Source organism: Eschrichtius robustus, chromosome 15 (assembly GCF_028021215.1).
Source record: "Eschrichtius robustus isolate mEscRob2 chromosome 15, mEscRob2.pri, whole genome shotgun sequence".
NCBI classification, from domain to species: Eukaryota; Metazoa; Chordata; class Mammalia; order Artiodactyla; family Eschrichtiidae; genus Eschrichtius; species Eschrichtius robustus.
Genome location: NC_090838.1, coordinates 93,645,449 through 93,672,612, shown reverse-complemented (window position 1 = coordinate 93,672,612; position 27,164 = coordinate 93,645,449). Strand labels below are relative to the sequence as shown.

Sequence of the window (27,164 nt, the reverse complement as noted above, 5' to 3'; positions counted from 1 at the left end):
AGGGAGCGAGTCAGCCAGAAGCCCTGGGAACAGCTGCAGGAGAAGCACAGAGCTGAGCGGTGGGCGGGCTTGTCCACGGAAGGGAGCCCTGGACACCAGCAGGGTTTTCCACTTCAGACGGAAGAAAGTCAGGTAGGGGCAGCGGCAAGCTGTGTTAAACCAAGGCACATGCTTTTCCTAGAAAGGTTTACGAAGTCACAGCGAGTCTCAGTAGCTTCTGTTATGACTGAACGTTTGTGTCTCCCCCAGATTCATACACTGAAGACCTAATCCCCAGGGTGACGGCATTTGGAGGTGATTACAGGTCCAGATGAGGTCAACAGCGTGAGGCTCCGACGGGATAAATGTTCTTAGAGGAAAAGGCCAGAGCCCCTCCCTCCACCCCGTGAGGGCTCAGCAAGAAGGCAGCGTCTGCAAGCCAGGAAGTAGGTCCCAGCAGAAACTGAATCAGCTGTTCCCTTGATCTTAGGCTTCCAGCCTCCAGACAGGTGAGAAATAAAGGTCTGCTGTTTAAGCCCCCCAGTCTGTGGTATTTTGTTACAGCAGCTCAAGCTAAGACAGCCTCTACTTAAGAAACATTAGCTTTTAAAAAATTATTCTTTAGTCACAAGAAAATAACATTTAAAATACATCGCCTAAGCCATGTGATGAGAAAGAAAATACTCTTAAAATATCTGTCCAAACCATAACTTAGTTTCATGCTTCTCACTATACAGTCAGAATGAAAAGTATGAAAGAGGACAGAAACAGTGATATTAACAGCAGGATTGTCAACATGGAAAACTGAAATTGTAAGCAATCTAAAAATCTGTCTAATGCACTATAGCTTACTTCCCTAAAATGACTTTCTTGAATATCTGAAAGAATAAAAAGGCTAAAAATACTTTTTCAAGCATACTTTTCTTGACCTGTTACAGTCAAGATGTCTGAATGTAAAACAACAAAAATTAACTCAGACCACTTGAGTATCAGCGTCCATACAGGCAGGCAGCCCTGTGTGACGTAACACGTGATTCAGACTCTAAAGTGGGACGCCCTCATTTTACAGATCAGAGGCCCATGCTTCTGGAGCACACCCTTCGGAAATGATAGGTTTAAAATAATAAAATTATTATTAATTTTATAATTTTAAAATAAAATTATTATTAATTTTATAATTTTTAAATAAAATTATTATTAATTTTATAATTTTAAAATAATAAAATTATTTTAAATGGGATCATTTTGATCACACACATGCATTTTACAGTAAGTTTCAGCACTTCTTAGCTGTAGAAAAACACTGTATTTTATCACTGATGTAGCTATAACTCTTAGAAAGATAAAAGCCAGATACAAACACCACCCTTTAAAGATCTTCAACATTAGACAGAGCTTAGCACTAAGTCTACTTCTAACTCAAGTCACGGTATCAGAAACTTTAATCATGCCCTCAAGGTTTGAAGAATTTCGCGTAGGCCATGTCCAAAATTCTGATTATATTTTTGCATTTTTTAAAATTCTGATTCTTAGAAATTTCTTCAGCAACCATGCCCCACTCACAGAGTTTCCGGACTTTGCTTTCACTCATTTTCCTCATTTTCGTCTTCACGACAACCCATTTTCCAGTGAAGGCCACTGAGGCCTCCAGGGGTGAGACAACAGGCCTGACACAAGAGTCCTCCTGGTTGGCCAAGATCTAAACTGTTTACAGAATCCTGGATTTCAAACTACAAGGAAAAGCTAAGAACTCAACACTAAGAATGCAGATGGGCTTCCCTGGTGGCGCAGTGGTTGGGAATCCACCTGCCAATGCAGGGGACACGGGTTCGAGCCCTGGTCCGAGAAGATCCCACATGCCGCGGAGCAACTAAGCCTGTGCGCCACAACTACTGAGCCTGCGCTCTAGAGCCCGCGAGCCACAACTACTGAGACCGTGTGCCACAACTACTGAGCCTTTGCTCTACAGCCCACGAGCCACAACTACTGAAGCCCGTGCGCCTAGAGCCCATGCTCCACAACAAGAGAAGCCACTGCAATGGGAAGCCCGCGCACCGCAATGAAGAGTAGCCCCTGCTCGCCACAACTAGAGAAAAGCCCACGCGCAACAACGAAACCCAACGCAGCCAAAAATAAAGGAAATAAATAGAAAAATTTTTAAAAAACGAATGCAGAAACATCACGCAAGGAAGGGAGACCAAAGCCTACGTGAGGAATAAAAATCCCAGTTTTTCCCTGGCTTTCCTCCTAAACCAGTCTTACTGGCTATCCTCAGTGCGCACGGTCCATGCCGGGAAGGAGCCTGACAGCCGGCTCCCGGCAGCGGGAGCTGCCAGGACCCAGATCTAATTGACCCTGTGGTTCCACCCGCAGCAGGCGGCGGGACGGCTTCTCCACGCAGCCCATTTCTCAGAAAACCTGCAGCCACAGATGCCTATCTTCCACAGTTTCATTATTCTTCTTGAAGTTATTAGAAGCAGAGTCGCAATTTTTGTGCCACACTTACACACAGTCTGTATCTCTGAGCTTCCCTAGAAATGTTACTATATTTTTCCTGAGAACCAGGAACTGGGGGAGTTAGCTGCACAGTGAGAGCCGTGATTAGCCCAGAGGGTAGAGAAGAATGTGAAACGAGACCGCATCAGCTGTTTCACAGAGGAGGAATGTTCTCCAAGGGGGCACAGCCCGCTGGGGAGGAGGAAGGGTGGGGAAGCAGTCAGGCGTCCTGATGCGGCTGGTCCTGGTCCCCAGTTCCCGGTACAGAGCTCCTAAGGCCCGGGAATGACCGGAGCGATAGGAACGTCCCTGGTTATTGGTACCCAGCCCCTTACCCCAAGCGCAAGCTGAGGCTAATGAAGTGGCCCAGCGCTGGCCTCCCCGCATGGCTTCGGGATGGGGCCAGGAAAGACCGGCCTTGAGATCAGAGAGTGAGAACTGCCGGCCCCACCAGGGCGAGGAGGGGGCTGGAGGAACAAGATGCAGGGAGCCCGCGGGCTGCTCAACACCCCGATGTGCTGGGAGGAGAGGGCACTCAGACTCTGCGCCCCCTGTCCCCCCAAACACCTGGCCCTACGCCTCTCCTCCCTCGGGCTGTCCCCGAGCTGTATCCTCTGTAATAAACCATTGATAGTAAAGTGCTTTCCTGATTCTGAGTCATTACAGCAAATCATCAAACCTGAAGGGGGCAGGGGGGTGTCATGGGAACCCCCAGCTCATGGCCAGTGGGTCAGAAGCACAGGAGGCTCAGGACTTACACCTGGCATCCGAAGGGGTGGTCTTGTGGGACTGAGCTCTTCACCTACGGGGTCTGCACCAACTCTCAGTAGCTGGTGTCAGAATGCAACTGAAGTACGGGACACACGGTTGGTGCCAGAGAATCCAAGACCCGTCCAATTCACAAGCCTCTGGTCCCACGGCTACTGAGCGCTCAAGATGCAGCCAGTCTGGCTGTGTCCTGCTCTAAGGACACACCGGGTCTAGAGACGGGCACGAAAGAAAAAAGCACAAACGTTTAAAAATCACATATCCCAGACTTCCCTGGTGGCACAGTGGTTGAGAATCCGCCTGCCAATGCAGGGGACACGGGTTCGAGCCCTGGTCCGAGAAGATCTCACATGCCGTGGAGCAACTAAGCCCGTGAGCCACAACTACCGAGCCTGAGCTCTAGAGCCCATGAGCCACAACTACTGAGCCTGCGCTCTAGGGCCCGCAAGCCACAACTACTGAGCCCACGTGCCACAACTACTGAAGCCCACGTGCCACAACTACTGAAGCCCGCGTGCCACAACTACTGAAGCCCGCGTGCCTAGAGCCCGTGCTCCGCAACAAGAGAAGCCACCACAATGAGAAGCCTGCGCCCCGCAACAAAGAGTAGCCCCCGCTCACTGCAGCTAGAGAAAGCCTGCGCGCAGCAACGAAGACCCAACGCAGCCAAAAATAAATAAATAAAATAAATAAATAAGAAAAGGACTAAAAATAAAAAATAAAAATCACATATCCCACTGGTTATTTTTTTTTTTCTTTTAAATTTTTTTTTATTTATTTATTTTTATTTATTTATGGCTGTGTCGGGTCTTCGTTTCTGTGCGAGGGCTTTCTCTAGTTGCGGCAAGTGGGGGCCACTCTTCATCGCGGTGCGCGGGCCTCTCACTATCGCGGCCTCTCTTGTTGGGGAGCACAGGCTCCAGACGCGCAGGCTCAGTAGTTGTGGCTCACGGGCCCAGTTGCTCCGCGGCATGTGGGATCTTCCCAGACCAGGGCTCGAACCCGCGTCCCCTGCACTGGCAGGCAGATTCTCAACCACTGCGCCACCAGGGAAGCCCCCCACTGGTTATTTTTTACAAGTTGGAATGATATTGGGCTGTATACACACATTACTAAAATTAATTTCATCTCTCTTTCTGCTTTCTTAAGGGGATTACGAGGAAATTTAAAGTTCCCTATTTAGCTCGCATTTGTGGCTTATATTACAGTTGTAGTGAGTAGCGCTGTTTTAAATGCCTTCACTTCTGAAAATTCAGGGACTGAAACCCTCTTTGCATCTCAGGTTTTTACAGGTAGAAAGAGAGCGGCTACCAGGATGGGAGAGTGTGCGTGACGACGAGGCAGAGAAGGCGCTGACGCGCACGCGCAGTGTGTACGCCGCACTGGGTCTGCGGGGTGGGTTCACCCTAACGCCCCCTAGTGACGAGCATCCCAGCCTCTTAGCACAGAAAACGGCGCCGAGCTCCCGCCAGCAGAGTGACAAGAGCGAGGACCCCCGACTGCACCCCCGTGCGTCCCTGCACTCCAGGGTGGGCGGACTTCTCCCGGAAAAGGGCCAGATAAATATCTCAGGCTTTGCGAGCCAGTTTCTGCTGCCATGACTCAGCTCTGCCCCCGTACCGGGAAGACAAACACAGGCCGCGTTCTAATACGACTACTCACGAGACCAGCCTGGGAGCGGGTCTGGCCCCCAGGCCAGAGTGTGCCAACCCCTGCTCCACGCTGCTAAAAGCAAGACCACGGCCCCCAAGTGGAGTCACCTGCCGTAACCCCACGCCACCAAACTGAGACCTCATTACAGTTTCCGCTCTCCCAGAAACGGAATCTTAACCCAGTGGGTCAGGAACCGCCTGACCAGCACCGGTCAGCTGCCTGGTAGACACCTGCCGTCCTTCCCCTACAGGAAAGTGACCCTGCAATCACCAACCCGCTCTGGCCAGCGTCACTTCCTTGTCCCTGCTCCCTTCTGACGATCAAAGTCCTGCATCTGTCCAGCTCCTCGGGGCTCCTCTCTACCTGCAGATGGGACGCTGCCTGATTCATGAACGCTGAATAAAGCCAGTAAGATCTCTACACTTACTCAGTTGAATTTTATTTATTTATTTTTTTTAATAGAGGCAGCAGGGCACATAGGCGAGCCCATCTTCCACCACTGACTATTTATTTATTTTATTTATTGATTGATTGATTTATGGCTGTGTTGGGTCTTCATTTCTGTGCGAGGGCTTTCTCTAGTTGTGGCAAGCGGGGGCCACTCTTCATCGCGGTGCACGGACCTCTCACTATCGCGGCCTCTCTTGTTGCGGAGCACAGGCTCCAGACGCGCAGGCTCAGTAGTTGTGGCTCACGGGACTAGTTGCTCCGCGGCGTGTGGGATCTTCCCAGACCAGGGCTCGAACCCGTGTCCCCTGCATTAGCAGGCAGATTCTCAACCACTGCGCCACCAGGGAAGCCCCGAATTTTATTTTTTAACAACACCATGAACAGAAATAGACATCCTAAATACGTGATTCTATCTAACATCGGTACACCAAAATACAACATTTATAAACCATACCTTTCACAAAATAGGGTACTGTTGAAACAAGGCTGACCCGGGGAAGTGAAAGCCTGCAAGATCACTTACTGTTACTTTTACTGGACATCACAGCAGGCCATTTAGGTATCATCCCTAGTGGTAGTAAGTTCACAGCACTCGCTTCAACGTGGATGACGCATGTGACAAAAATGAAATTAAAATGTTCACCCAAGAGAACAGATGGAGGGATAAGGAGGCCTCCTGGTCAGCGTAGGTCCTGCCTCTGCAGAGGGAGGGGAACACCAGGGCCCACGTGTGTCCTGACCTGGGGGGCTTCCTGCACAGATGCCATGCACCTGGGCGGGCGAGCGCCGCTGTACTCGAGGTGCCAGGTCCTCTTGGACGAGGTACCCACGCCAGCCTTCTCTCCACTCGCAACTCTGACCAACACTCTCGGCACAGCAGGAAAACGCAGCAGGAAGGCTCCAGTCAGTTATCAAACTAATTTGAACACTTTTAAAAATATTGGCTCATGAATCTAAAACTCACTACAGATGGAAATGGTTTGGGGGAAAAACCCACATGCCCTCCAGGCAGAGGGAAGGCCGAGGAAAGGAGGTGTGGGGACCCAGCGAGGCGGCCAGGCTGTGCACCTGGGGACCCTCACTCCTGGCTTCTCTGCAGAGACCACCCTGAAGGGGGCCTGGTGGATAAACCCCCAGGGGACACAGCGCAAGCGCAAAAGAACATCGAAACCAGGAGGTGAGGGAGACAGAAACCCGGGGAGTCTGCCCCCTCCCTGTGGCCCCCAGCACCCCGCAGCTGGAACGGGCCCCCTGCCCATCCCTGCCCGTATCGTGCTCCCCTTCCCCCCCCCCAACTACCCCCCTTTCGTTCCTTCACTTTCTTTGAAAATCTTTTTAAAGGGTACACGATAAAGTGATCTCTACTCTGCCTTGAGCCGACTAGGGTTGGTCACAGAAACCCGACACAGAAGCAGGGCTGTCGTTTCAGGGAGTCCTGCCTGGCAGGGAGCACAGCCGGCTGAGAGGCAGGGAGGACCGTCAGGCCTGGATGCCATCAGTCACCCTCCGCTGCGAAACACACACCGCCTGCCACACACGGCGGCTCCAAACCGTGCGGCTGTGTCACCTCTGGAGCTTGCACGGCTCTCCTGGGCACTTCGCTTGTTACCGGACAACAGACAGCACACACCCGGCTAGAGACTCTTCCCACGTACCTCTTCCAGGCGTGGCAAACGTACTGGAAACGTCTTGCAACGCTCTCTCTGACATGGTCCTTCGAGATCAGATCACTGTTTAAACAAGAGTGGTCCCGTTACCTCTGTCTCACTTGGCCAGTGACCAAACCCAAGCTAATCCTACGCCATCACCCCCTTTACGCCCCAAACAAGGCTCCAAAGAATGATCTGTTACTAACAAAAACTAAATTCACCCTCAAAGGGACAAGACATGCTGGGGACACTCCAGATGCTGTCACAAAAGTCCTTTCAAGAACAGCCACCAGCTAGAAAGTAAGCTCCAAGCTTGGCCTTGGGATGACCGGGAGGGAGCTCTGACGGCAGAGAGCACTGGCCCTGTTTCATGGTCACTCTGAGGTGAGGCCTTCTGGAACCCGTCGACTCCAGGTGCCTGTCCAGAGGGGCCCTCACACCCTGGGGGAAACTGATGCTTGCACATGACTGAGAATCGGCGCGGCCCCTTTAGAAGGGGGGGGGGGGTTTGGAAACACGTATCAAGAACCATAAAGACATCCATACCACTTAACTCTGCAGCCCCTCGCCGAGGAACTTACGTCAAGGAACAGCTCAGTAGAAGAAAAGAAATATAAAGGAGCACACAGGCACCTCGTCTACTGGAGCAGGAATTTAAATGACCAAGTCAGCGGGGAGCAGCTTACACCACTGAGGGCGCTGTCCCTCTATGGGATATCGGGCAACAACAAGAAAACATCACCAAGATTACTAATAAGGTGGGAAAATACTCATATTAAGAAGAATATGAAACTGTACAAATGGTCACACATACACTTCCAAGGACTAATGACAAACGTGAAAAGTTTCTCTTTTAGGATGTTAAGGTGACAGGAAGCATTTTCCTTTTTTAAATACAGTCTTTAAGAGTTAGTTAGTAGGTTGCTTTTATCGTTAAAAGAAACTCCACCAAAAAAAGACAAAAAGAGCAGTGCCAGAAAAGATGTCTCGGAAAGCCAGGTTTCATATGGGAAGGTGTGTGTTCAGCCTGCACGTTCACATTCGTAGCTGGCAGTGCTGCAAACCTACCTGCGGAGACCAGAGCAAGTGACCGGGATCATTCTGCTCCCAGGGAAGGGGCAGCCTGGAGAGCCAGCAGGCAAAGCGGGGCAGCTCCCGCGGGGATGCAGCCCTGAGAGCACACAGCTCGCCAAGTCCAGGCGATTGCAATAGGGATGCGGGTGCACTAGGGATGCGGGTGCACGAGGGATGCGGGTGCACGAGGGATGCGGGTGCACTAGGGATGCACGTGCACGAGGGATGCGGGTGCACGAGGGATGCGGGTGCACGAGGGATGCGGGTGCACTAGGGATGCGGGTGCCTTAGGGATGCGGTGCACGAGGGATGCGGGTGCACGAGGGGTGCGGGTGCACGAGGGGTGCGGGTGCACGAGGGATGCGGGTGCACGAGGGGTGCGGGTGCACGAGGGATGCGGGTGCACGAGGGATGCGGGGGCACGAGGGATGCGGGGGCACGAGGGATGCGGGTGCCTTAGGGATGCGGGTGCACGAGGGATGCGGGTGCACGAGGGATGCGGGTGCACGAGGGATGCACGTGCACGAGGGATGCGGATGCACGAGGGATGCGGGTGCCTTAGGGATGCGGTGCCTTAGGGATGCGGGTGCCTTAGGGATGCGGGTGCACTAGGGATGCGGGTGCACGAGGGATGCACGTGCACGAGGGATGCGGGTGCACGAGGGATGCGGGTGCACGAGGGATGCACGTGCACTAGGGATGCGGGTGCCTTAGGGATGCGGGTGCACTAGGGATGCGGGTGCACTAGGGATGCACGTGCACTAGGGATGCGGGTGCACTAGGGATGCACGTGCACTAGGGATGCGGGTGCACTAGGGATGCGGGTGCACGAGGCATGCGGGTGCTCGAGGCATGCGGGTGCACGAGGGATGCGGGTGCACTAGGGATGCGGGTGCCTTAGGGATGCGGTGCATTAGGGATGCGGGTGCACGAGGGATGCGGGTGCACGAGGGGTGCGGGTGCACGTGGGGTGCGGGTGCACGAGGGATGCGGGTGCACGAGGGATGCGGGTGCACGAGGGATGCGGGTGCATTAGGGACGCGGGTGCACGAGGGACGCGGGTGCACGAGGGATGCGGGTGCACGAGGGACGCGGGTGCGCGAGGGATGCGGGTGCACTAGGGATGCGGGTGTCTGCTGCACCCCCCCCACCTGCCTGGTGAAGACGCCCAGCCAGCCGCCACCAAGGGTCACCGCACACGTGTGCAAGTACAACACACCCACGTGAAAACGCTCCAGAAAGGCCGCCAGGACCGCACTCGGATAAATTCCCTATTTACACGGGGAGGAGGCAGCCTGCAGGGGCACAGTGAAGAGCGTTATCAGAGGAGGGCAGACGAAACGTTAGGTAAATGTCGGCGGTCGTTACCGCCGAGCTCATTCTTGAGGAAGGGTCCTCCACACAGCCCCGCAGCTGATAACACAGCTCCGTGCACCAACTCTTCTTCCAAGCTACTTCTTATTTTATAACGTATTTCTGTGAAATACGGGGTCAGAAACTCCAGGGACCCTTCTGCCGTTAACACCCGAGAACCAGAAAGTCAAACTCTTTAATGCGAGAGATTTTTAAACGTCCCTGACAGTTTCCTGATGCTGGAAGTTACTCTAAACCCCTAAGTCCCGAATCCACAACCCAACCCAATCACTGGACTACTAAATCATCACAAATCCCAAAACACTATTTACATTCATTTTTTTCAGATAATAAACAGATAATGTAATTTCCCACTATGACAATTTAAATAATTAAATTTACAAAAACTGACTAGGTCTTCTATCTGATTTAAGTACAATTAATTATTCTTAGGTTTTTCTTACACACAAAGGATTTTATGTTATGCGCTTGGGGGATGTTTTATCATCACCGCACGACTGGAGAGACTTCTGTGAGGCAACAAAATTAAATTACTTTCCGCGACACCCATGTGGACCATCTCTGGCCCGAGGCCTGGGTGCCCAGCAGCTCCGTCATCAGATAAGACAGCACCCGGACCCGCCAGGCCCACGCCCTGTGCCGTGCACGCCCTCCCCATGTCAGAAGGGGAGGCCCAGGGCCTCCCGCTCAGGATGCTTTCAAATGGTTTACATTTTATGCAGTTGCATGAGAAGACAGTTACTAAAGTATGATTTAAAAAAAGAATTTGAGGGATTCCCTGGTGGTGCAGTGGTTGAGAATCTGCCTGCCAATGCAGGGGACACAGGTTCGAGCCCTGGTCTAGGAAGATCCCACATACCGCGGAGCAACTAGGCCCGTGAGCCACAACTACTGAGCCTGCGTGTCTGAAGCCTGTGCTCCGCAACAAGAGAGGCCGCGACAGTGAGAGGCCCGCGCACCGCGAAGAAGAGTGGCCCCCGCTTGCCGCAACTGCAGAAAGCCCTCGCACAGAAACGAAGACCCGACACAGCCAAAAGTAAATAAATAAATAAATAAATAAAAATTTAAAACTGGAAAAAAAATAAAAAAGAATTTGAGATGTACATGTGCTTCTTTAGGAATACGCTAACCAAGAGGGTATGGCAGGTCTAATAACCCCCGTAATTTCAAAGGAAGATGAGAGTAGCCCAAATCCCAACCATCTGCAACCACCACGATGGTTTGATACAAAAGCCCAGCTCATTTCTCTGATGGCCGTGAACGTCACGCATCGTGCTCCCTACTTTCACAACGGAAGGAAACACTAGTTAATAGCTAGTGAAGATAAAAATGTAAGTTTTTCACCCCAAGGCCACGGACCCCCTGAAGTCCATCCTCTCCCCACAGGGCCCCCGGAATAAGAACCGCCTTTGGGGAACCACTCAGAACTTCCCATGATGTCATGGACCAGGGCAGATTCAACAAATCCCTAGATTCCAGACTCGGGCGGGGCCCCAGGGAGGACCCGTCAGAGCAGAGGCTCCTGCGCTGTTGTAACAGGAACGCGTGCGGATGTGCGGAGACAGCCCGAGCTGGGAGCCCAGGGCTGGACCAGTCCCCCACTCCTTCCCACACCCCTGGTTCGACGCTCTGCCACCTACTCACTACCGTTGCCTCCAGCAAGCCCTCTTCCAACTTGAAGCTGGAAGGAAGCTGAAGAGACCACCTTGTTCAGCCCTGCTTCTACATATGGAACGCTGCTTCCAGCAGACTTGCTATAAAGAAAACCCAAGCCCAGCCAATTCCAAAAATGCTGTCCTTAAACGTTTCCCAGCAAAGTGGGAGTTCTCATTTTCATGTCATGATTCTTCTACACATAGACGCCAAAACTCACATAAGCAACCCCAGTCAAAACAAAAAATTCAGTGAAAGATTTTTTTACAATTATCAGAAACTACAGGTCAAAATAGAAATCATAAATTACACTTTAACACGGAGGCATGGATTTAAAGAAAATAATGTCCAAAAAAGTCACTGCAGATGTTTATATGCAGTCAATTTTAATAAACAAAATGCACTAATACAAGCTATATGAACGCGAATGAACGTAACTGATTCTCTCTAATGTACGTAGCTCTGGGGAGTGCGGAACGGTAAGTAGTATCCTGACAGGGGGCCTTCCACCTCCACCCTCAAAGCATACCGTCAGTGGTGGGGCGCAGGGGAGGTACAAACAGGAAAGCGAAATAGGCTACCGGCCCTATTAACCCCGACCCTCTCTGCACCCCAGAGAAAGGCCAACCACTCTTCAGCCTGATCAGCCACTGGAGGAAAGCCCCACGCCATCCCCTCCCCAGGCCAGCTCCTGAGCCCACTCCCCGCAGCCCAAATCTGCTAGCACGCACACCTGGAGCCGCGTCAGGGCACCTGGGCAGCTGGTAAGGGCCGCCAGAGCGGCTGTGTCCACAGATGCAGCGCATTTTCCCTGGGCTGGGACTGCAGCAGGGCCTCCGCCCCCCACTTCACTGGGTCTGCCTGAGCACAGGATGGCCATCTCAGAGCGTGAAGCGTCGGGCCTGTGCCAAAACCACGAAGATCTGCTGCTGGTTTTTATTTGCCCAAATTGGACAAAGTCCACGGACACTCCCATCGTCACACGTGCACACACTCACCTGCTCTCACTCACACACACACATGACAGAACCATTTCAGACAAGCCTGGCACTGAGGACCGTCCTCCTCTGGCCCAGACTGACCTTTGCAGGGCAGGGTTCACGGCTGTGACTCCATTTCCCTCCACCGGACCTCTGAGGGCGTTGGGCTTCCTTCCAAGACCGCAGCGCAAACAGAGGAGCCCTGGGTCACTCCCCAGTGGGCCCGCAGCGGACAGCCTGGCAGAGCCGACCTCGGCCAGGAAGTCAAGGTTAGCGGGGACAAGCCACGTTGATATCATGCACCCTTGACAGGATGCGATGAAAATGACGCTCTCCCTCTGTGGTCTTCTCCCCCAAACCTGTGATCCAGCCTAATCACGAGAGAAACACCAGACAGATCCCAACAGGGGAACATTCCACAAAACACCTGACTGGTCCTCCTCAACGCTGAAAATATCGTCAGGAGGAGGAGAGTCTAGAAACTGTCACAACCAAGAGGAGCCTCAAGAGACACCGTGAGTAAATGGAATGCGGTCTCCAGGATGGGATCCTGGGGCAGAAAAGACCATTAGGGAAAAAGTAAGAAAATCCAAAAAAGTACGGACCTCAGTTAACAATAAAGTACCAGTCTTGGTTCATGAGCTGTGACCAGTGTACCAGAGTAACGGAAGATGTTAACAACAGTGGAAACCGGATGCTGGGTATGGCAACTCTCTGTACTCTCTTTGGAATTTTTCTATAAATCTAAGACTTTTCTAAAATTGAAGTTTCATTTTAAAATATATATGTACTATACATACTATACATAAATCCATATATGCAAAGCATAACATGAACGCCTTTCAACAATTACACAGTGTACTTTGGAAAAATTAGTAAAAACTGTACTCAACAAAAGAAGATAAACACATTTATTGATTGGCTCAACACAACAGTATAAGGTTATTTACTTGGTTGAAACAGAACAATTTTTGCTGTTCTTCAGAGAACACATGACCTGTACTTACATACATAAAATAATACTCTACACGAGTCTGTAAACGACAACAAAAATCTTGCTTCCTTGAATGAGACCCAAAAAAGACTTATTTAGCATGCGTTAAATTCTCTCCTGTTAAGGTCCCTGAGAGCCAGGAATCAACGTATTCCAATCAATCTTTAAAACGGCCAACACAAAACTCATACGTCAAATTAAATTCTCGTTATTCTCAAATTAAGTTTCACTTAAACACTAAGCATGAATTACAGTGTATCACAAATCAATTACAATGTATCACAAAAACTATTTTACACTAACCCATGTCATCAAAAGTTAAAGGAGGAACTGTAAACTAGTTCAGTGTGAAACAGAGGACAAATCACTAATTATGATTTGAATTGTTCTGAATGCCAGGATTAAATTATTTCCGGATGCTAAACAGAAACACAGAATCTGGTCCACCGACTTGCTGTTAAAAGGACACAATGATTTGGGAACTAGATGAAGCCGAGGTCAACGACCTGAAACACTGCATTTGAAAAAATACAAAAAATAACATCTATAATGGAGCGAACAAATAGTTCACATTTCAAAGGAAACACTTCGAACTCGACAATCAGGATAAAAAACAAACCTGCAAAATGCCTGAACAGGACAGATTTACAATATTCATCACCAATCCAGGCGAAGCAGTTATCTGACTAAATAAACCTTTTCTAGATTAAAATGTAACGGCATAATGCACTTATACCGTCATCAATTAGAAAAAAAAAAAGGAATTAGAAGTATCAGTGGGCTTCCTGACACCGGCATTCCATTAAAAGCAGCAATAAGTAGTTTTGTTCTTTTTCTTTTTAGGAGCTAAAAGTCGTAGGCAAATAAATCACGTGTAAGCAGAGTTTATATAATCTGAAAATTACGGAGTAGTTGACCCCAAAACCACATGTTCATCCTAAGCAAACTGACAGCGTGGCCTCACGCAGGCCCTGGAAGACAGCGCCGTCCCGGGAAGGGAGGATGGTGTTGGGGGAGGCCAGGGTGCCGGCCCCAGCTGCAGTGGCCACAGAGCTTTACCAGCGGCAACTGGGACCATCCCTGCTCAGCGGACACTCCACGGTCTCAGGGCTGCCTGACTCTCCCGAGATTATCTGAAATGAATTCTCCCTGGCCTTGAGGACTTTCCATGGGTCTTCCCGGCACCACCCACAGGACCCCACAGAGAAGCATGGGCACTCATTTTGTACACTGAGATGAGAGTCGATTGTGAACCTGCAAAATCACTCTGGGCTGGTTCACAAGCTCCCTGAGGGCAGGGCTTTGTGTGGTCCACCTTCGTATGTCCATAGCTCCTAGCACGGTGCTTCTGCTGTAGCCGGCACTCTAAAGTATTCACTGGGTGACAATTCAGGGACAGCAAACTAGTCCGGCAGTCTGATCTGTGGGTCAGATCGGGATGGAGAAGGCAGCATGTGCTTTGTCCCCGCACACGTGCCCTTCAGTCCTCCAGCCAGATTCACAAAAAGGGACCAAGCAGCCTCAGTTTACCATACGCAGGCCGGTTCAGCCCACTCTGCTTTGAAGACCCTGCTCGAATAAGGAACTGCACAGCTGCAATTTCTAAACAGGGAAGGCAGAGCCACAAGAGGTCTTTGAAAACATCAGCGTTAAGCCCCTGCTTCGCAGAAGATGAGACGGAGGTGGAGAGGCGTTAGAAGCGAGCCGGGCAGCTTGGGCCAAACTAGCAGCAGGGGGAAAGGAGCACGCGTACCCTCGCTGCTCACAGGAAACCAGACGTCTCGAGTTCACATTTAGACCAGCTATTACTGAAGTTCAGGATGAGGCTGCTTGAAGCCAGCCCCTATCATAATGAAAAGGCAGGAAGTTACTGCATGCCGGCAAACGTTTTATTTTGAGGGAAGAGGGGATTTCAATACCATAAACACAAAGCCCTGAGGAAGCCCTGCGTCCCGCAGCTCCAGATCCGGGGCATGACCTGACAGCAGGACCCCTGCGGCCAGTCCCTGCCCCTGTGACCCTCACTTTCCTTCTCTCCGCAGTGGCCAGATCACAGTACTTGCTCCTCCACCGATGTGTCAGGATCAAATGATACAATGACACACACAGAACAATTAGACACATACAATGTTATGCAGCACACAACTGCAGAATCTCCAAGTCTGTCCAGGGAGTTACTATTCATCTTTCCTAGGTCTTTCTCAGGGCACACGAGGATGGGCGGTTAAGGAAAGAAAAAGACTGACTGTACTTTTAACCATCTCCACCGAGAAAAGTTCAAAAATTTCCAGAGTGCTGATTCTGTGTTTATCCTAGCAACAGAACAGGAAGAGAGGAGATACAAGAAGTGACCAAGTAAAAGGGAAGAGCAATACAACAGGAAATGATTTACAGAAAACAGATCTAGATTAAGCCAAGGAAACTTCTAACCGGCAGCCCTCTCAATTTCTAGGCTTCTCTGACTTTATCAAGTCAGAGCCTGCTTATGAAGAAAAAGAAGTGCAGAAAGAACATGACAATCAAGGCCAGCTAATGGGCAGCTCTGCCACTGAGCCAGACGCTGAAAGAGACTAACAACCCAATTATCATTTTCCCTTTCCTCTTCCCTGGATAAGGTCTAATTTGTGCTATTTTGGTCCTCTCTCCCCTGAAGAGTTTATTTTAGAACTATATAAAAAAAGGAAATAAAACATTCAAAAGCTAACAGATATGACCAGCTCAAAGATTAGCAGGCTGAATCTAGGATCTTATAAACTTTAGTAACAACAAGAACTTTTTTTTTTCTATAAACAATCACCAATTGTAAGGATTCTGAGCTAAGTAAACAGAGGTCTTTGATTAAACCAAACTCTGAAAATCAACTACCTATTAAAAGCAATTGATAAGGGACCCCATTACTTCCCTGTTTGTGGACATTCTAAAGGGAATGTGTTGTCACCCCGGTTCAGCCAGATTTCATAATGCTTCCTACAAAATCAGCATTTCGTATTTATATGGTCCAAAGAGGCAGAAGTAGAAAATTTAAAAAACAATGCATGCCATACTTTACCACCAACAATATTACAGATAAACCATGGTTAACTCAGTTATATTAAAGTTTCTCCTTTATATACTTAACTGTAGAGGTGTATAAATACTGTTTAGCTTTCTAAATAGGTATTATTTTTCATGTTTACAAAACTGCTGGGAAAAAATGATCTCCAAGAGGGCAACTGTGTGAAAGAATACGTGGGCCATTAATTGAAAGGTTTAAGCAAAGTATAAGAGCAGTCGCTCGTAACAAGGCTGCTGAAACACTGACTTTTCAGGCCAGTTGACCCTCTGATGTGGGGACAGTCTGGTGCATTGTGGGATGCAGGCTAGCATCCCTGGTCTTTGCCCACTGGACACCAGGACCACTCTCCAGTCTTGACAACTGGAAAATGTCCTCAGACACCACCAGTTGTCCAGAGGGGCAGAGCCACCCCTGGTTGAGAACCACTAATTTACATACAAGAGTAGAGGATCAAGTCTCAAGTTCCTTTTTTTTTTTCTTAATTATTTGTTTACTTATTTATTTTGGCCGCGCTCTGCAGCATGCAGGATCTTAGTTCCCCAACCAGGGATCGAACCCATGCCCCCTGCATTGGGAGCGCAGTCTTAACCACTGGACCGCCAGGGAAGTCCCATCAAGTTTCTTTTTTTAATATTAACCCCTGAAAAGGTATCCTCTTGTATTTGCAAAAGTGAATTGCTTTTATTTCTTAACCCAAATCTACCAGCTAGGAAAATTCAAAAACGAATGGGAATTTTCAGGTATGCAGCATGTTGAAAACATTTTCTGCCTTTGACTGTAACAACCCTCTCCGACCTGAGACATTACGGAAAAGAGGATCTCCTTCTTCCAGAAGGCAGGGCAGCCTTCCCTCCCGGGGCTGAGCTCGCCTGGTGCAAGGCACAGTCAAGTTCAAGCAGCAACAATTACACACGGGAGCCCTCATCTACGACCCTCAACGGAGCCTCAGTTCCACCCAGGCACCCTTGAAAATGAAAATGACAACAGCAGAGGGTCTGTTGTCCTCCTCTCATTTTTAAGAGGACAGTTTCTTTATAGTCACCGCTGGGTCTTATCTCCTGAACCACATGAAAGAGACCTACGACGGAGACACTAAGAAGGGAGATGAAGCAGCAGAGACGTCTTAATAAAGGGAGGGGAGCTTGTACATACGAGCCAGGCCAGTCCGAAGAAGGCAGTAACTGAACACGTAAAGGAAAACCATCCGCGTGCAGGCAAGCAAGGCAGATGACTTAAGCTGCATGGTCAGGGTCGGGGAATCACACACAAATGTGAAATACAGAGGGAGGAACCAAAAGAAAGGAAAAATCTGCTTTTACATCCGTCTTGCCAGATTCTGCTCCTAAATCTGTTCCTTAAAAAAGAAAGCAGTTTGGTGAAAATTCACTATTCACCTATATCAAATGTCCCAAAACTGATTCTAAAGTAACTCCCTGAATCCCTCGTTATTTCACGGTCTCTTAAAAATACTCCAGCAGCTTGCAGTTTTTACGTCCATGTCCCCAAGCTGGTTCCCATCACTCAGAGCAACAAGAGAGCTGTTTATCCCCAATCCCGACATCTCCCCACCACCCCTGCCCACAACACACACGGACTTGAAAACAGGGACACAAGCTTTTAAAGGGACTGTCCTTAAAACGGACACAGCTGGAAAGGGGGAAAGAGACAGAACTGCTCTTCTGTAGCCAGGCTTGCAAGTGACATAATTAAAATATCTGTTGACTCGCAGACATCCTTAAATGCTCAGCCAAAACTCACAGGATACGAAACTGAGGCACATCCTTTAAGGAAGATCAATGCAGACACTGATGGGCTTCGTCCAATGAGACAGCCACTGGCGCCTTCTCTAAGCATCTCACGCCCATCTCTCCCTCTTCTAAGATTCCTCCCGAGCTGGCCGCCCTCACCGCCGCTGGGAGAATTATTAAGCTTGTTTGAGTAAATAAATCTTTGCTGCTCCTCCTCCTGGGACAGGCTGCACGGAGAGAAGCAGCTGGACGGCAAATCTAAGCCTGTGAATTCAGAGAGCCTGCCCGCGTGATAGCCCATCGGAGACCACCGCCTTCCCGACCTGGAAACACACGGAAGTCCCCCCAACAGCACCACACTCTCGACTGTATGTCAGTTCCATCTGCCCCGAGGGGAGGCTACCCAGTGCTTCCAGGGCTCTCCAACAACGGAAGGGTGAGTTTAGGATGGTCCGGCACTAGAAGCCTCGCTTAGGACGGCAGCCGATGTCAAAGTTCCCACAAAGTTAGAACAGCAGTCTTCCAAAATTCCAAATCACCTGAGAACTCATCAGGAAAGCAAACTCTCAGGCCCCCCTGCAGACGCTCTGGTGTGTGTCCAGCCATGGGAGCTTGAAGGAACCCTCCAGGGGATGCTGAGGCCCTGCTCTGAGCTGGACAGTGTGTCTGTTTGGGGGCCCCCTGGCCCGTGGCACTCAGAAAGGAGGGCTGGCAGGCAGGAGCAGCAAGGCCGGTGATGCTCGCCGCTGCGCCTCTGTGACCCTCCGCGGCACACCCGCCAGCACCACTGGAGCAGCTGGTGATTATTTGTGATGCCCTTCCAGAGTCCAGGGACTCCAGCATAACTTGGCTGGTAAGAGGTTCCCAGAATGAACGACCTCCAAGCTCTACTCCCTATCAATGGTTTTCCATTATGTTTCTCCAATCTTACACCATCATAAAAGTTTACAGCTCTGTTTATGCATTTTCAGATACACCTTAATGAAGAGATGGTGGCCTAGCTTAGTGGATTAGAGCAGAGCCTCAGAAGTCAGACAGCCTGAGTGTGAATTCCAGACCTGCCACTGACCAGGCTCTGGAACCTTCGGCAGCCTGACCTGCTATGTCTCCATATCCTCGACTATAAAGAGAAACACAGCAAGAAATCACACTCAGGTTTTTTTTTTAATAAATTTATTTATTTTTATTTATTTATTATTTTTGGCTGCGTTGGGTCTTCACTGCTGTGCACGGGCTTTTCTCTAGTTGCGGTGAGCGGGGGCTACTCTCTGTTGCGGTGCGCGGGCTTCTCATTGCAGTGGCTTCTCTTGTTGCGGAGCACGGGCTCTAGGCGCGCGGGCTTCAGTAGTTGTGGCACGCGGGCTCAGTAGTTGTGGCTCGCGGGCTCTAGAGCACAGGCTCAGTAGTTGTGGCGCACGGGCTTAGTTGCTCCGCGGCGTGTGGGATCTTCCCGGACCAGGGCTCGAACCCGCGTCCCCTGCATTGGCAGGCGGATTCTTAACCACTGCGCCACCAGGAAAGCCCCACACTCAATTTTTGAAGGCATTCAATGAGCTAGTATTTTGTGTAACGTGGTCAGCACAGTCACTACAACGTGTGGTGTGTGTGCGTTAGGGAAGAAGCCAGTGATCACTAAAGAAATATGATTTTTAGGTTCTATACTTAGAAATTAAGTACTTAAATATATCGGAAATACACTGAACACTACAATCCCCCGAAAGTTATTTTGCATTGGTAACGTAACCTCTAGAATTCTACACACATTTTAAAACATTTGTAAAATATACAAGTATCCTGATTATAGGTAACCACATCCGGTTTGAGTACTCTAAAATTGCTTGAGTACCTGAAATATCACAGTATTCCTTCGAACTACAGATTACACCTTTCCCACTAAAGAATAATAATTACCATTATTATGATCCCAGGTTGCTTCCTCTGTGTCTCTTCAGCTATCTCAACTTAGGAAAACACAGACTAAATGAAGCTTGCATCATCAAAGTGTACAGACCTGTGCTCTCCAGCATGCAACCACCAGCCTCATGGGGCCACTGAACACCCAAATGTTGCGAGGGAAGAGGTATGCCATGAACGGAGAACACGTGCTGGCTTTCAAAGACTTCACACAAATAGAAGAATGTGAATCATCACATTAATAATGTTTTATGTTGAACACGTGGGAATAAAAATACTCTGGCTCTACCAGGTAAAAGAATAGATTGTGAAAATTAGTTTCACTTGTTTCTTTTTACATCTTTAATGTGGCTACTAGACAGTTAAAACCCCATCTGTGGCTCGCATTATATTTCAATGGGACAGCACGGCTCCTGACAATCTCTTCAAGGGACGTTTGCAGGAAACACCCCGCATTAAAACAGACACAGGCAGCATTTTCGGCACCAGCCTCTCCTCCTTCCTTACGGGTCAGGTACAGTTCCGGGGCACGAAACTGCAGTTGCGCCGTGATGCTGTTATTACAAGGGTAACACTGAATCGGCCCCGAAGTACAGAAGTCTTTAAAAATAAACTGACAATAAATGTTATCACAACTAGCAGGCAGCCATCCAGTGTGTCCTGGGGGTGGGGAAGCATATTTAGAGGCTGGGAAGGCAGCGAGGAGCCCATGGTGCAGGCCCACGGTGGCCACACTGAGGACTGGGGACACTGACCCGAGGGCAGTGGAGAGCCAGCGATGGGACCACGGCCAGGCTCGAGTACCCGGGCGCAGTGAGCAGGGTGGTAGGCGTGGTGAGAGAGGTGTTCCGCCAGTGCGAGAGGGGAAGTAAGTACCGCAGGGCTCAGATGTAAGAGATCTTTTGGAGGTAGAATTAATAAGATTGGGATTTGGGAGGCAAGGGAGAGTCCAGGATGACGCAGTGAGTCAATGCTGGGGACATTAACGAGAAGGTGGGCAGGTCAGGAGGTGGTGCCGACAGCTGTGACGTTCAGAGTTTTCAGTGGAAATGACCGGAGAGAAGTCGGGTGATTCACTTGAATGACCGACTGAGTCATGAACGAACAGGTTTGCAGCTGGAGAGCTGCGGTCACACAGGTGATCACCTGGAACAGCTCACACTGGCCCAGGCCAGCAACGCAGGCAGCGATCGGGGTGGACGTCACCAAACCCGCCCGCACCCGCCAAGGGGACGCTGGCTCCCAGCAGATCCACGGTCTCAGCAGCAGCCCCAGCAATGCTCCCGGCCCCAGGCTCCATCCATGGCCAGGAAACGCTCTCGTTTCCATACCAAATCCAGCACTTTCCGTACATCTCGTAGTTGATCATGATCCTGATCCAAAAACCGTGCTGCAGCTGAGCCAACACCGGCTGAGGGCAAGCGTCCACAAACGGAATTGGTCAGGGCTAGTTCTCTCTCCTAATGGTTCTCCTCAAAGCCTGAAGCATCTGGATCCCAGCGGCCGCCTTCCCCGCGTGTGGAGGCTGCGTGACGAACACTGAGCTGCCATCCCCTCCCCTCCCCGCCGCAGATGTCCTCAAGCACCAGATTCCAGATCGGGGTGACAGAAGCCACAGGAAGCCCTAAAATCAGCAGCCTGGTTTTGAACAGAGTGACGCACTGTTACGAACTGAACTGCCCCCCAAATTCACATGTTGAAGCCCTCACCCCCGACGTGCCTGCATCTGTAGAAGGAGCCTTGGCAGCAACTAAAGTTCAATGAGGTCAGAAGGGTGGGGCCCTAACCCAACAGGACTGGTGTCCTCCTAGGAAGAGGAACAGACGCCAGAACTCCCCACATGCAGGGCGTGTGAGGGCACAGCAGGAAGAGAGGCTCACCGAGAACCGAGTCTGCCAGCACCTGGATCCTCACTTTACAGCCTCCAGAAGGGCGAGAAATAAGCTACCTTTTCACGCTCAGCCTGTGGGATCTGTGAGGGCAGCCTGAGCAGGCGTGCACACACTGAATGGGGACAAGTGCCCTTCAACTCGCAGAGACTGTCCAGGCCGACGGGTTCAGACACCGAAATCAGGACAGGAGGTCACCTCCAGAGTGAACTCACCTGCCCGCCCTGCTCCCACCTGCAGCCAGGCAGAGGCCCACTGGGTCCACACACTCCGCCCATCAGGACCTGCGGCAGACCCGCAGCCTCCCACGGACTACCACGCCCAGCACCTCTGGGGGTCATCTCCTCCTGCTGAGCAGGCAGGGGGCTCTGTCACCCCGCCACTGTCTCTGGGCTCCGGGGTCCTCACACAGACCTCAGGGCCGGAGCCCACGTCACCATGTTATTTTGATACTAAGTATGGTGGCAGATGGGAAAGCTAATTGGTAAACCATAATTTTCCATTTGAACACTAGTACCTGTTGTTTTTATCTGACTTGAGCGTTTCAGATCTTCATTTAACTACCAACCAGCAAAACAATCCCACTTTCCAAAACTCTCAAAAGGGGAAATTGCAGTATTTCGATTCTGAGCGCACTTGAAGCTTCTTTTCTTAAAAACATTAAAAAATGGTATAAAAAGAGGTAAGAGGAAACTAAATGGCTAGCTTACCAGGCCAGGATAACAAACGCTCTGCCCAGAGTTTCCAGTTCAGGTTAACCTGGACAGACAACCTATTGAAAAGTAAAATATTTAGGCAACCCACCAGGGGGTTATATAGCTGGGTTTGCTTTTCGTCTCGCTTTTTTTTTTTTTTTAAATTAATTTTAGCTTCAGGACTATAAATGATTCGTTTGACAGAGAATTTACCAAATAGAGAGGCCACCAGACCAAATCCTCCCATTGTCTTGACCTGGACATGCTGGAAACAAAACCTTATGAACCTAGAGCCTTAATGACTGACAGGCTCAGAACTCAATGTTCACATGTTCGATCAGTATTTTCTGGGCATCCGTGTGTACAAGGAATGAACACAAACCACAGGGCCAACTGTGACAAATGTGTGTGTGTGTGTTGGGGGAGGGAGTTATAACTGGTTAATGTTGATTATACCTTCAGAAATTGACACACTTTGGGAACCATTCAAAGTGAAATGCAGGAAAAGAAAAAAACAGTCTAATTTTTAAAACCGTGTTACTAAAATGGCCTAAAGAAACAAGAAATTATCTTTACTTTAGCTCCATACGTTTGAAACCGTTAAATGGCTCTCTTGACCTCCTTCTAAACTGCCTTAACGCAAGCATTTAACAGTGTCATCACGATGTCATTTTTAGCCTTTGAAAACACGCCACAAAGGGTTTCCATCACTCATTTTAGGAAAGAGAAACATTTTGGAAGGGACATTTGCAACTCATCTGGATGGGAAAACTCATCTCGTAAGCCTCGGGTTTGAGTTGTGGGGAGTTTCCAGTTCATCTGTGAAAAAAGTTAGCTTACTAGATTTCCAAACATGGTCCACCACCCTACCCTGCAGTTCTAGCGAACAATCTTCCCCTTGATTCTTCATATAGGAGAAGCATGTCCCCAGCCCTCTCCCCTGGTTCACTGCAGGCCATTCTGGGCAGTTACAAGCATGAGTATCCCAGAGAAGCATGGTAACACAGCCTCATCCAGCCGATGCTAATGAAGTGACCAAGGAAAAAGCTCCAGGTCATTCTGGGCAATGGAGAAGACTTCAGGGTATTTTAAAAGGTTATCCAGTTTGTATACACACAAGAAAGATTTCGGGTGTGTTTACAGTGGACGATAACGCATTTCTCAAATACTGTGTACATATGATCTGTTTGTTGGAAAACCTCAATAATCCCCCAATGCAAATATTTTAACAGAGGCTGGGAAATATGGCAGTTTCAAAGAGATGAGGGATGAAGAGAACTGAAGTATAGGGCATGTAGTAAAGAAAACCTCAAAGCCTGACAAATGAGCACAGCTACTTGCAATCACCTTAATCAGGCCCCATCTTAAATGGGGAACGAAGGGGACGGGTCAGCCTATCCTCCGGATGGCAATTTACCACCCAATTTCATCCCGTGGCCCAGGATCAATCCTGCTGAGTATTTAGGTAGCAGCTGAGAAGCCCGGGGCCCAGGTGAGGCCTCTAGGTTACTACCAGCTTACAGCTGCTTTAAGTTCCCAATTTCAGCCTCAACTAGCGGCAGCCAGAGGACCACTAAGATCCGGCCACTTTCTTCAAAACTACTTCTAGGGCTTCCCTGGTGGCGCAGTGGTTAAGAATCCACCTGCCAATGCAGGGGACACGGGTGCGAGCCCTGGCCCGGGAGGATCCCACATGCCGTGGAGCAACTAAGCCCGTGTGCCACAACTACTGAGCCCGTGAGCCACAACTACTGAGCCTGCGCTCCACAACAAGAGAAGCCCCCGCTCACCGCAACTAGAGGAAGCCCACACACAGCAACGAAGACCCAACGCAGCCAAAAATAAATAAATTAAAAAATAATAAATTTAAAAAAAAAAAACTACATCTAACCAACCTGGAGGAGAGAAACATCAAAGTAGGATTTTCCCTCGTGGTCACTAATTCAGAAACACGGTTAACACCCACGTCTGGGGAAACCCCTGTTCCAAATACCTAAAAACCTACATTGACAGCTCAGTCTCCTGGTTAGGCCCACTCGATCTGCTCATGTTCACTGGCTGCCACCCTCTTTATACAACCCCACCACCCATGGCCTGAATCCTGTCATTAATTTACCCGTTTATCTAGGGCCACTGGGTAAGTGAATTAAGGGAGTGTTCAGAAGCAAAGTTTTGATCTGCTTTGATAAGTTAAAGCAGCCCAGATTAATTTCATTTTCAGTCGTTTTAAGCCTTGCAAAGCCCTGCTGCTTACGATATCAAATGCAGTGGATGAAACACACCCTGAATAACTCTCATTCCTACCAAAATCCCTTTGGCGAAGCCCAGGAGAAAGCCGCACTGGGCCGGGGCCAGGCAAGGACTCCCCTACCTGTGGGTCCCGCAAGCCACACCGGGCGGCCTCGCAGGGTGCAGTTTCTTTGGGGTCAGAGGAAGGGGTGGGCCTGCGCGGGCCCAGCGCTGCGGCCTGCTCATGCCGTTGTGCAGACGCAAACTTGCCAGGTTCAGCCCTAAACCTGTTGGCAAAATAAAGAAAGCCCGATACAGGGGACACTGCCGACCTGACCTGTCCTGGGTGCCAGAGGCCGACCCGCGCCCGCTCCTGCTTTGTCCCCCGCGCTGTAGAGGCGCCAGTGAGTCCGGAACCCCCGGGCACCCGCGCAGCCCTTCCAGGGCGATCTCCACGGTCCACAAACGAAAGCGTTTTGCGATCACACCCCCCGCACACTCCACGCCGACTGCGCTCACCAGGGAGTTACCGTCTACGCCCTCAAGTCACACACCGAATTCTTCCAGAACCTCTGGGTGGTTCGATCGCCCAGAATAAGCCCAGGGCAGCGCGATCGTGAGAAACTTTGTTTCCGGGGCCGGTGATCTCGGGCAGGATGCGGAGCCCGGCCCCGGCACAAAGCGCCGGGCCCGGAGAGCCTCCCTGACGCCAAGTGACAGCAGCTCCACGCGGGTTCGCAAACAGTCGCGACCCACAGAAGTTCCACGGGCCGCGCTCGCCTCCCGCGTCCTGAGCGGAGCCTGCGATCCGCGCGGTCCTCCCCGGGGGCGCGCCCGGCCCCCGCTCCGCGCCCCCGCGCGGGCCCAGTCCCGGGACCGCCGCGCAGGCCCGCCTAGCCCGCCCGGCCTGGGGAGGGGACGAGCCGGAGGTGCCGGCGGCCGCGGGGCCAGGCCGCGAGGGGACCCGGCTCCCGGCCCCGGCGCGCCCCGCCCCGCCAGCCCCGTGGCGCCGCAACTCCGACAGCGGCCCAAGTTGGCGGCCCCCGCCCCGGTCCCGGTCCCCGGTCCCCGGCCCCCGGTCCCCTCCCCGGCCCCGCTTACCTCGCGCGCCGCCCGCCGAGGCCGGGGCAGCGGCGCGGGTCCCGGGCGGCGGCCGCGCAGCGCCCGCCCAGGCGCCGCTCTTTGTCTGCGCCCCTCGCTCCTCCCGCCGCTCGGCGGACGCTCAGGCCCGGGCGGACCCCGCGGGCCCGGCCGACCCCAGCCGCCGAGCCCCGCGCCCGCCGGCCCGCTCTGCTCCGGCCTCCGCTCCCGCCGCGGCGCCCCCGCCCCTCCCGGCAGCTCCCGCCGCGCGCCCTTCCTCCCTCTGCCTCCTCCGCTCCGCCCCGTGACGCCGCCGGGGCCGCCCAGGCCCGCGCGCCCGCCGCCCGGGACCCACCTGGGCGCGCACGGCGGCCGGGCTCGGGCGGCGCCGGAACCGGCGCGGGGCGCGGGGCTCGCGGCTCGGCGGGGTGCGCAGCCCGGCCCGGGGGACCCTGCGCGGGGCCGGGCCGGGCGCCGAGGAGAGGGGAGGGGAGGCCCCGCTCCGACCCTGCGCGCTGGGGGAGCGAATAGGAGGACGGGAGAGGCGAGCAAGGCAGCAACTTCGGCATCGAAGGACCGGCGGGTGGTCTTTCCATCCTCTTTTTGTTTGATTTTCTTATCAGGACGCCCTGGGGCTCGGCCACCGCCCCCCTCCCGGAAGCCTTCGCCTGGCACCCTCGGCGAGGCAGGCCTGCGGTCCATCAGAAAAGTGACTTAGAAAAATGTCACTTCCTCTCTGTAATTGCTTCTGGGCATTTTTATTTATTTGCCTTGTATCTATTTACTTTCCCAACCAGACACTTTTTGACTCTCTGTTATCGTCGGAAGCACTTCTTAAAAGCAGGGGAGGAAACCCAAAGTGTGTGCCTGAGTTCCCTCGTGTCCAGCTCGAGCCCGCCCACCGGGCAGAATCCTGGAAGGAGTTGTAGGAATGTGGGCCCCAGAGGGAGTTGTCACTGGTAGTGGAACCCTCCGGTCACCTGGCCACATGCTCACCTGTAACCCCAGAGAAGGAGGAAAGACGCAAGTTTCCTTAAACAGGCACATGTATCCAGATGTCTGTCATCAATCCCCTCCCCATATGGCTTCCCAAAAGGAAATCCTAGTACTCAAATGATTCTGATTTCCTGGTGGAATAGCCCGGATCCATGTTAATGAAATTCCTTCTTAGGCTCCAGGCTTCTTATTATATTAAAGCAATAATAGTTTACCCAAGGTGACAAGGCGTTGTCACTGAATGAATGACTCATCCCCTGCCTTGTTCCCCAGCAGAAGTACCCAAGGAGGGTCCTTGGAGCCAGTATAACTTTGAAGTCGCAGTTGAGTGGTTGAGTCTCTGCTTCTTCAACTCCAGAACAAGTGTTTCTGAACCTATCTAAAATCTATCACATGGGGAGATAATATTTACCTCGCTCCCCTGTTAAGTCCCTGGCGTGCTTCCTGGCAGTAGGAAGCACTCAGTGGTCAGTGGCTGGAGGGGATAC

General features: G+C 51.2%; 1 protein-coding gene across 1 annotated transcript in view; it reads right to left on the bottom strand.

Moving 5' to 3' along the window:
- Window positions 1–25,741, bottom strand: part of NCK2 (NCK adaptor protein 2) — a 137,935-nt gene extending 112,194 nt beyond the window's left edge. Inside the window, exon 1 of the mRNA XM_068564336.1 lies at window positions 25,702–25,741. The gene's annotated coding sequence lies outside the window, so the exon portion shown is untranslated. The remainder of the gene's footprint in view (window positions 1–25,701) is intronic.
- Window positions 25,742–27,164: the final 1,423 nt, after the last annotated feature.